This window comes from Dermochelys coriacea, chromosome 3 (genome assembly GCF_009764565.3).
Source record: "Dermochelys coriacea isolate rDerCor1 chromosome 3, rDerCor1.pri.v4, whole genome shotgun sequence".
Classification (NCBI taxonomy): domain Eukaryota; kingdom Metazoa; phylum Chordata; order Testudines; family Dermochelyidae; genus Dermochelys; species Dermochelys coriacea.
The window spans coordinates 83,134,727-83,146,065 of record NC_050070.1 but is presented as its reverse complement, the minus strand read 5'-3'; positions in this window follow the sequence as shown (position 1 = coordinate 83,146,065).

Below are 11,339 nucleotides of genomic sequence, written 5' to 3'. Positions count from 1 at the left end.
ACCATACAGAGCAGCAAAAAATGTTTCTCCATTGATTTCCATGACTTAGGCACATACCTGAGAAAGCTGTGAGTCACTCAGTTGTTTCCTGAGTCCTACAAATAAAAAGAAATTGATTTAAAATGTGTTTCAGAGTAGCAGCCATGTTAGTCTGTATTCGCAAAAAAGAAAAGGAGTACTTGTGGCACCTTAGAGACAATTAAATTTGTTCGTCTCTAAGGTGCCACAGGTACTCCTTTTCTTTTTTATTTAAAATGCGATATATTTTAGTCTAGATCTTCATCTGGTGTGTATCCTTGTAGCAACATCCAAGTCTATGGGACAATACTGATTGATGCCTGCTAAGAATCTGGCCCATAGGGTGGGGATTTCAAAAGTAATTTAGTTACTTAGGAGTATAAGTGCCATCAAGTTTTTTTCAATAGGACTTGGTCCTCCTAAATTGGCACTTTGAAAACCTCCACCCTTAATGTGCAACAAGTGATAAGATGCAGTTGTTATTGTTTTTAACTCCTACTTTTCATTCATGTCCAATATTTTAAGATGGGTTTATAAAAGAGAACTGCAAAGAGGCACTGTAAAAGTAACCAGTGAAAAAAGTAGCTGAGAAATAGAGTGAATACAACAGTATGCAGATGATGTGGGGAGAATGGGCATAAAGAGTATGGAACATGGGTTTTTACTAGGGTTTATTGAGAATGTTAGCCTTTCTGTTTGTCTGATCACGCTGCCTTTCCCCTAGGAAGGATGAGTGTTACCCACCCCAGTTCAGATGGCCATTCAGCTATAATCCTAAGGAAACAAAATCGTTGTAGAATGACCTTCCAAGTTTCTCTAGTGTTAATTCTTTAATCAGAATTAAGGTGAATGTGACAAGGAATAAATGATTCTTTTTCCAAAATAGGCCAAGGGCCCTTTTTAACCTTTAACCTCCACAAGGCAGAAGCACCACTCCTGCCAATATACACAATGCTCTTAGATGCAAATAGCCCCCTGTGTGGATAATAAGCAAGGTGTCCGCCGGGACAAGTTGGCTCCAGGGGCGTTATAACCCTTGCAGTGCAGCCCTCTTCGCAGACGGCCATGCAGTCCTTTCCCGCCGCTGGAGCCTTGCAAGCCCACTGCTGACACCTAGTGGCTAAGAGGCAACATGTCTGCCCTTTTTCTACCTAATTAAGCCAGGTTTTCAGGTCTACAAAGACAAAAGCCAGACGGCATTTAGTCCGAGCTCGCTGCGGAATGCGGGCTGATTCCTCGTGCCCTCACTTGGTCGTCGCGGACGGAGCCTTCCCCACCAGATGAACGGTTCAGCGGCCCCGGGCAGATGCCCCGCAGCCCCTGTCGCCCGCGCAAGGCGCACCGCTTGGTGGCGCCCCAGTGCCAAAGGCTTTCTGCAGCTGCAGTCACGGGGAGGGGGGGGGCATTCACCGGGAATAGGAACTGAACAAAATAAAGGCGTTTGCTTGATTTTTAAGAAGAAACCAACTGTTACAATCAAGCTGTGGTTCAGTTGATTTCCAGTTGAAAGACGGAATTTGATTTTTTTAGCGCAAGGTTTTTAAAGAGACGGAAATCCAGGTGTGGGCATTGTAGCCCGGGCTAATTATCCCAGCAATGGGCGGAATTTGTTCAGAATTTGGTGTGGGAGAGCTGAGGCTTTTCCTGGCTGTGATTCCAAGAGTGACATGCAACTGCAAGGAGCTCTGGACGAAATGAGGTACTTGCGCTCTAATGCCAGGGGCAAGATCATTCATTGGTGAGCTGAGCGTGTTTGTGTAGGGAGCTAGTCATTGATAAATCCCCCTTTGCTCCTGTCTCTGGCTAGACTTTTTTGGGCTTACAAGGCCCCTTTCTAAATACTCTGGGGGTTTTCAGGTCATGTAACAATACCGTTGTGTTTAGATTGTGGTTTTTATCAAAGCTGCAAATGTGGTCTTTAATTGTGCCACTCTTTGTTTCTAAAGGCATCATGGGGTGCAGAACTTCATCTGTCCATTAGTTACTGCCCTAAGGGAGCCACAAATAATCCCAGTAAGCCCAGATGCAGTGAAGCGAAAAGTCTCCATTTCTACATCTTAAATTATTTTAATTCATAAATGATACAAAGAAAAATCCATTCTGAAAACGAATGTTATCAGCTGTGACACTGATGGACCATTTGGGGCCATACCGTGCACTTTAATGTACACTGACCACTAATGTCTCCTCAGATCTTCTTTGAAAGAGACTTTAATGATACTTCAGGCCAATTACCAGAGGAATGACTGGGAATTGTGGAAATTGCAGGGATTTAAAAGTGTGTTAATCTTAACCCTGAAGAATCTCTGTCAGAGGAGATAACACATTATTCTGCTTGTCAAGTGGAAACATAATATGTGCCATGAACAAGAAAGCTGCATTCTGTACTGGTCCCATCGTCTTCAGTTTCTCTGACTTTCCCCGGTGGGCTGTAAATTGTTTACTAGAAATATGTCATAAATAAATAGAAGTATCTTCTCTGTTGTGTCAGAGTTATAGGATCATTCTTTCTTTCCAGCCATTTAAATCGCAGGCATTCTTCCAGTTGTAGTAATGATAGCAACCTTTCAGTCCCACTGATCCTGCCGGTAATCAGTGGCAGAACATCCACATGGCATGCTGGCACATTTAGGGACTCAGGTGACTGCCAGACTCAAAGGTGAACTTAGAGAGGGGCCTTATCTGATTGCACTCATGCAGTGTTTCATTAAAGGACTTTGCACACACCAGAATGATGGCACATGGGCCCGCATCTTGGCTCTGCAGGCTAATTAGTCTCTCAGACCTTCTGCTCCTCTGGAAGCCCCAGCACTGCTGGACAGGACAGTGCTTTGTGTTCCCGGTGTCAAGTGGCCAGGTTCCACATCTGTGGTGCTGGTATTTGGTTGGTCCATAAAGCTCTCATTTGGCCTGTAAAACGCAAACATCTGCTGGGGTTATGGTCGGCTTGTTGGCTGGTTTCAGCAGGGGTAGTGACCTGCTGTACTAGTCGATTAGTTCTGGAGGAGCAAATTGGATGCAGCGTGGAGGAGTTTGAGAGAGCAGGAAAATCATTCAGCCAGGGAAAAACAAAACAAAACGCAAATATATAAACAGGAAAATGCTGCAGTACAATACTGCAGTCTGATCTTCTAGGTGAGACTAAATCCTGTGATGTCCATGCCATTGCACTCACTGTGTGGCATTCCCCAAACATTTCATTTCCTCACGGGCCAGACAGTATTTTCTCATATATGTTGATAATTGAACAACTTATTTTATCAATCAAATAAGAGAAACAAACACCCAAAATCACTTAAGAGGAAGTAAATTACTCAAGAGGAAAACATTTCTTACGCCTATGCCAATAATACTCTTAATGATTTAGGCAGGGAATAGTTTGTTTTAAGTGATATAAAATTAAGTAATTCACTGTCATAGCGCTGATCACAATGAAGTGTTTTGCTATTAATGTGGATGTCATGTGTCTCTCCAGAGAGATGTCACTGTAATTCAGCAGAGTGAAAAAGGAAATGTATACAATAAAATCTGCTCTCTGCTACCCCAGTGTGAAGCCAGAGCAATTTCACTGACATCACTGTAGTTACTCTGGATTGACACTGATGTAAGTGAAAGCAGAATTTTGTCCCGACTCCCTACATTTTCATGTTCCTGCCACTTTTTAAAAATTCACTAACACTGACCCTGGTTTTCCTCTCTCTTACACCAATGTGAATCTGTTGAAGTCAATGGATTTACATCAAGACAGAGCAGAGTCTGGCCATTCATAAGCAAAATGTATATGGTTCTTCCCGTGTCAGTTCTGTTTCAATGCAATAGTTTGGGTAAGCATTTGTAGATGAGAACTACTCCTTCCAGGATTCTGTATACACATTTAACATTTATATCCAGGACTACCAAGCAGTAGGTATAAGTGACTCAGCATGAGCCAGTAAAAGTAGTGTATTTTAGGCCCAATCAGGCCATCCTTTACAGGCAAAACTCTTATAAAAGTTAATGTAAGTATGCCTGAGTAAAAGCTGCCTGGTCTGTTAAACGTTTAATGAATTCGTTTTTCTCAGTTGCTGAGTTCGGTTAAATTAGTTCAAGAAATCAAAATGTGTTATAGGGAAATCCTGTATATTACACAGTGATTTAAAAAGAAATACATATATATAAATATATATATATATGAAAAGCCACTGCTGTTGTTCCTCACTCTCCTATAATTTCCCATGAGTGTAGATTGGAGGAGAACCAGCTGTCTTATCTTGATCATATTCCCAACCTTTTCAACAATAGCATTTTTGGGTGTCACTCAATGGATTAAATTATAGAAAACATTTCATGAAATCGTCCGCAAGATTTGCCTGCCTTAAAAAATGTTGTGTCAGGCTGGATTATGGTGCCAATCCACCCAGGTTCTCAATGATCACTTCTCCAGCTAATACTGCCCAGCTCTCATGAAACTGAATGGCATTTGAGCGCCAACTCCCTTAGACTCCTATGAAGATCCCAGCCTGAGCATCTGTTAATCAGCACCACTTGTGAAAAAATCCTATGGTGTTTAATAAGGACAATAAAACCAGGAAAGTTCTACAAAAATTACTCTGAAAGCTATAGAATTTAGAATATAGAATATAGAGAATGAAATCCTGTCTGTTGTTTCTTAGCCATCCTATAGAATCCGACAGCAGGGAAACAATTTTCTATTAAAGTTCTATATGATGGCCAGGTTATCACTTTCTATTCAATCCTGTAGGACTTTGCTGTAAGGGATGACAAGTCTGAATGATGATATATGGCATCAGACATAAGGACATTTATCTAATTTATAGTCAGTACTGCAAAGCCACCAGCAGTAGGATAAAATAGTTCTCCATATGGTAGTCTGAAGCTTCCAAAAACTATAGTTAAAAAAACCCAACAACTCTTGTAGCAGAAATCTTTCTATTGTATAAAAAATAGGGGATGATAGCAGGGGATGAGTCCTTTGGAGGGAACGACCCCTTTGATTGTTCTGTATAAATACATAGCATTGGTATACAGGATTATGAGTATTAGATGCATCTTTGTGCTAAAAGAGCTCATGTTTTCAAGTACAAGAAAACTCTATAGTTACATTCTGTGGAGGCTTCACGATAGAGTTTGCCAAATGGAAAAACATTTGGAGGTTTGGAAAAATCTTGCACATAAATTACCAAAGGCACGAAGCGCCTGAAAGATGGATGAAATCAGAAGCCAAGGAAAAGCAGTGTGCATGCCAAAGGGGAAAAAAAAGATGCAATGATTTCTTTTAATGACTCTCCTGCAAAATGGAGAGCAAGCTTCCAGGGCATGTCATATTCTCATAAAAGCAGCTTGCTTGGGTGATGAGAAATACCTTGTCAGTGGTGAGACCAAGCCCCCATTTTTCATCCTTTCTGCACGTAGCTCTGCATTGATTATGTTAAGTGCTACCCACTGGTTAAAAACACAGAAACCTCATTGTCTCTGACTGTGGCAAAGGCCAGCTACACACTTGTTAATTTCCTGATTTATGACACCATATAGAAGGAATTGAAAGTGGGCATTTTTTTAAACTATTAAAACAGAGGCTGATCAGGAAGTTTGTGATAAAGCAAAGCCAGGTTCTTGTCTGACATGTAATCTCTCTTTTGGCTTTAAGTAAACCTGTTCCTTCAAGGCTATGCCATCAACAGGGTCTGGCTCAAGTTTCACCACTAAATCTTAGTCAACAATCTCTAATCTGGACACTGGGCTCAGGATTCAGGCTCAGGTTGCAGTTGGAAGCAGACAACAGCGACAAGGGGGTGGAGGGGCCAGGGGAAAAAGACAACCTTTGTTTCACATCTGATTGTCCAAGCAGGCCTGAACTGAGGTCATGTGTCATTTTTTTGTCATCAACAAGATAAAAGTTTGCACCACTCTGGCCTTGAAATTGCCTTCTTGACACTTATATTAAGTACAGAAAATATATATGTCCAAGAATCAGGGACACAAGTTTGTGATGCAGCTCAGATTTGGAGTTCTTTTCATCTTTCGGACATGTGATACGCTGCCATAAGCTGCCTGCAGTGAGGTTGCTATGCAGATATACAATTTCTGAAAAGTTACACCAGGAAAACTAAAACCTACTGCTGGATTAGCTTTTCACAAAGAAGCAGGATAAAATGTGTAGCCGATAAACTAAAAAGGTGAATTAAAGTTTCATGAAAACAATCTCCCTAAAAAAGAATCAATAAGTATAAAAGTATCTTGTTGCATTCCTGGCCTTTGGTCTGATGGCTTAACCCAGCTACTGTATATAATAAAGGAGATACTTTGTGTTTCATGGCAGAAAGTGGGGGGCTAGAGGGGAAAGAAAAGCCAACCAAATTTCAACTCTCTTTTTCGTCATTGTTGCTGCCTCACGATCATTTTATTTTGAAAAATAAAGACTGGGATAAAAAAAAATATTGTCCAGGGCGCAGAGCCAAAAATATGCCAGCACTTTCCCTCCTCACTCCACCCCCAGCCTCCTAGGCCAAAAGCCTGAACAAAAGCTGTTTTCTGTGTGGAAGATCTCTGGGTCCTCCTCTCTCTTTCCTAACCCCTTACACAGGAAATGATTTTATAATTCACATTGTTAAGAAATTCAACTCCCCACCCACGTTCTCTAGATGTCAACCTACAATAAGGCTCTGGCCCGTCTCTTTTCCTCTCTGACCCTTTTGTGTCAAGCTCCTCTACCTTACCCTACTTGTAAATCACTCTTTGGACCTCTCCACCAGCAAGTCAACTGGCAGGATTTCCCTAGGGCTCCAAGGCACTTCTGTTTTGCTCCTGGTGACTGCTCCAGCCACTCCCCAAACGCTCCGGCATCCTGAATGACTGCTGTGTTGGTTCGTGTTTTCTCCTGGTGGAACATTCCATCATAGCGGAGACAGTTGTTCATTCCTTAAAAAGCTACCTGTAGACTAAATAAAGCACTGTAGAGGGGAGGAGAAGAGCACAAAATGATTTATAATCCATTAATACATACCACTGAGGTGTTTTTTCAAGGGCCCAGACTAATAATAACAATTAGTAGCTAATAATTCTTCACACATCGCACTTACAGAGTACTATTAAATCTCAAAGGTGGGTGACATGGATAAGTCATTTACGCTACCTGAGCCTCACTTGCCAACTTTAAGCAGTTAAAATCTTGCAGTGTCTTGGATGAGTATTGTACTTAATTTGTATAAGGTCACACTCCTGATTGTGAAGTCATTTTTCATTTGGTGCTCAGACCGAAGACAATGAAGTTCTGCTGGCAGAGGCCAGGAAATTCAAGATTGGGAAATTGAGGCGCAGGGAAGTGATGTGACCCTCCCAAGATCACACAGCAAGTCAGTGACAGTCCTGGTAATAAGCTCCTGACTCCAAGTCCAATGTTCTATCCCAGTAACTTCCAGGCCTGGCTACCACAGAGGGCCTGATACCCCACTGCATTACTTCACTGAGTTACTCCCATGTAAAACTGGAGTAAACACAGTGATGAATCAAGCCCAGAGACTGTCTATTGACTTTATTATCCATGCTAGATGCAGAATGCCTACAGGCTTAGGAGTATGTCCTTATAACAATGCTACAGCAATCACTCAAAGTTCTGCAGTATTTTGCTACTACTGTATCCTACAGCTCTTATGAGTGGCAATGTTTTAGAGTACGCCTGTAGAATAATTGATATTGTTATTATTTCTCATTTAAATTTGATTTTAGTGTGTCCTCTTCTTCCAAGTCAAAGTTCCAGAAGTGCTCAGATTAACAGTTGAGTTTCATCAGGATGCAATGGGGCCTAAAATAAAGTCGTTTTAGGGGCAAATGCCACTGTCAGTTACATCTCTGTAAATCCAGAATCATTCCATTGAAACCAGCATTTATCAGAGTAAATTAAAACAGAATTTATACCTTCATTTGCACACATAACTATTATTAAATGAAGCCTTGTGGTTGTCTCACTACATATTCTGAGCCCATTTTTAAAAGCAAGGCATCAAAGTTTGGGCCACCACTTCCATAGATGGGCACTCCAAATGGCACTGAAATGCCTGATGAGTGTATTTGGGCGACTGTTAATTTGGATGTCCAAGTAAGGCCTTGGGAATGAGATATCCTATTTAGATAATTATGTTGGTAAATTTGGCCCACAGTGACTATTTGAACAAAGCAAATTCATTTCAAACATTTAGCAAGGGAAAAACTCATGAAATACTGTCATGTGATAGGACATTTTACTTCACAAAAGTGGAGTAAATATTTTTACATTTTTTATTTTGTTCTGAATCCCCCTCAGTCAGTACAGGAGGTAATTAATTCAGGGTGTTTACAGGGCTCTGTCCTGCTTTTTTTTTTAGTCAAGAGAAAAATTCTCACTGTCTTCTATGAGAGCAGGAACAGGCCTTTATTCAATGAGAGCCTATGCTGCTTTCTCACAAAAAAACCTCTTGTTAACTTCAGTGGCAGCATGAAGAAATGCAGGCCTGAGATATAGTTTGCTAGAGACCTAGTCTAAAGCTTCTTCTATTCACCTTGTGAAAAGATTCTGTGTATCTCAGAACTGTGCATACGGAAGAACTGCAATGACTTCTCTTATGGGTAGGAACTTACCTGTGGATCTCTCAGGGCATCCTGCCTTTCTTTGGTTGCCTTCTAGATAATACACTCTCTCAGAAAAAAACTGGCTTGGTCATTGTGGCTATATTGTGTGTAATAAATAATAATAATAGTGAGCGAGCATAATGGTGTGCTACTTTGCTGAGATCCCATTAATCACAAAGGAACAAATGTATCTCTTGGTAATTCCACTCATTTTGTTGGGTTTGTACCAGGAATGAATTTGCCCTTAAAAAAAAAAAAAGTTTTCCTTTGCGTGATGTATCATACCATTTGGTCTAGTTAGTTGAAGTTTTATGTGTACTCAGACACTTCTTCATTGGAGTGCAGCTGTCGATGGCAAACAGTGAACCAACCAAACTACCCGAATTCTGGTTTAGAAATTGGGATGGTTTGATAAATATAATCTAGGCAAATTTTCACAAATCCAAAGTTTTTGTATAGCCTGCCTTCAAATTGTATTGCTTTCTGAACCTCTGGCTTACCTTGTGATTTTTTTTTTACATATTTTATTTCTGGAAAAAATAGTTACAGAGAAAGAGAGAGAGTTTGTAATCTTGAAAACGAAAGGGTTTTCAGAAGGGTCGAAATGTGTGCTAACAATCCTGGACAACTGACAAAAGCAAAATCAATATACACAGCCATCCTGTCATGGCCAAGTTCAGATGATTAAATAAAGATACAGGAAGTTGCTTACTAGGAAGGCAAGCTTTGGTGTACAGTTCCTTCAGAGCAGGCATGCGCAATATCTTGCTTGTTGTGCTTACCATGAAGCGTAAATGAAATCATCCCTCCAAAAGCAACAGAGCTCGCCAGACATTTCAAAGTCCTCTAACAGTGAGGAACCAACATTGTGAATCCATAGGATAACACTTGAAAGTTGAACACCACTGTATGATATTATTCAGAGCCTAATACGTGGGAATATGTGTAGATATTATAGCAACTTAGGTGGGAGTTCAGTGTGTGAAGATACTGAGAATTGTGTCCTTACAGAAGATGGAAGAAATGAGTTGAAGCCTCAATCCTGCAGTGAAGTGCAGTCAGGCTTCAACACTTGCACAGAGCTCCATTTAAGTCAATGAGGCTCTGCCCAGCATAATGGTCCAACCATATGGAGCTCTTTGAAAGATCAGGGCCTTTGAAAGATCAACACTTTGAAGTGCTTTTCCCTTCCAAGATCACAATGGAAATTGAGAAATCATCAGAGAGGAAATAGAATGACCATAGATTCAGCCTCTAAGAGCCATCGTCCATCTGTCTCCAATGGTTGTTTCCTGCTTTATACCTAAATTGTAAGCTTTGAGGTCAGGGACTGACTTTTTGTTCTGTATTTGTACAGTACCTAGCACAATGAATTACTGGTTCATGACTAGGGCTCCTAGGCAGTACTGCAATACAAGTAATAATAAAAATAACACTTGTCAGGGTGTTTTTGCTTTTTAGATTTCAGATTGAATTTTGCTTGATCTGTGATCAGTCAGGGAGAGAAAAGAACAACTTTATGTGCACAGGAAAAAAAAAAATAAAACAACAGCACATTTAAGTGCATTTTTTTTCTTGGAGATTTATTTTCTTTTAATAAATCTGACACCAGTCAGGGAGAGAGAAAAGTGTTGTGAGCCCAGAAAGAAAGTGAGCACATTGAAAGTGCTTCGTGTTGTTATTTTCTTGGAGATCTTTCTCTGGTAGCTCTTAATAACTTCCCCAAGGCTTAGGAACTTTCTTCCCCCCACCCCCCAATATTTTTTAAAAAGTGAGCTTGCTCGCCCGGTGTGTTTTCCAAGCTTTCACAGCTCTAATAAATAAGGAGCACCTGTAAAACAGTAGCTTGACTTGTTAAGTGACTTTGTACAAAGGAAAATATAGAAATACAGTATATACATAGTGCTCATAGTGCACCATCACTACAAGGCTCTGTTGTGACTGGCTTTGATACCCTGCTCCCAACTTCACTGAGACTAATAGGGACACTTCTTTTGCAAACTGCTTCTTGGTTCCTAACAGCAGCCTTATAGAAGAGGTGTACTCTGAACACTTGAGAGTGAACAATTGCTTTATTCAAGTTAGTAAACAGTTACACTGAATCACAAGGTGATTTGTATTTTTTTTCTTTTTTGTATTTGTCAGAATGGGATACTCCACAATTGTCTTACCAATTCAGTGCCAGTCTACATGCTCTAGTGTACTTTTGGACTCTTGGCTACAACTGTACAAGTGCACACAAGTAAATTCTACCCTGTTATCCTCCACCCACTGATTGAGGATCAAATTGCACATTTCTCTTAACCATGACAGGAGAAAGCAAACAGTGAAACAGAATCATGGGGGATCTTTCTCACTTTACCCCTTGTTTTCATTGGTTTGTCCATACCATTCTAATTATCATGAAAGGGCTATGCATATGGAGAGATTGTCTCACTGGCTTCCTGAATCACTGAAAACCATCAGGGTTGAAATTTCATCCAAGTCTTTCGTGACGCCCAGCAAATATTCCCCTCAGATTATTTTACACCTTGAGGGAATTTTGGTCTTTAGTTCAACACTCTTGCTCTGTTCCCAAATGGGGCGCTATTTAGGGGAATTTAAAGAGAAAGCTGAGAAGAATAAACATTTACTGAATTCTCTTGGCATTCAGGCTCTGAAAAACCACAGTATAAACTATTCATGCTGCTTCTTACATCTGTCAAATCAAAAATTAA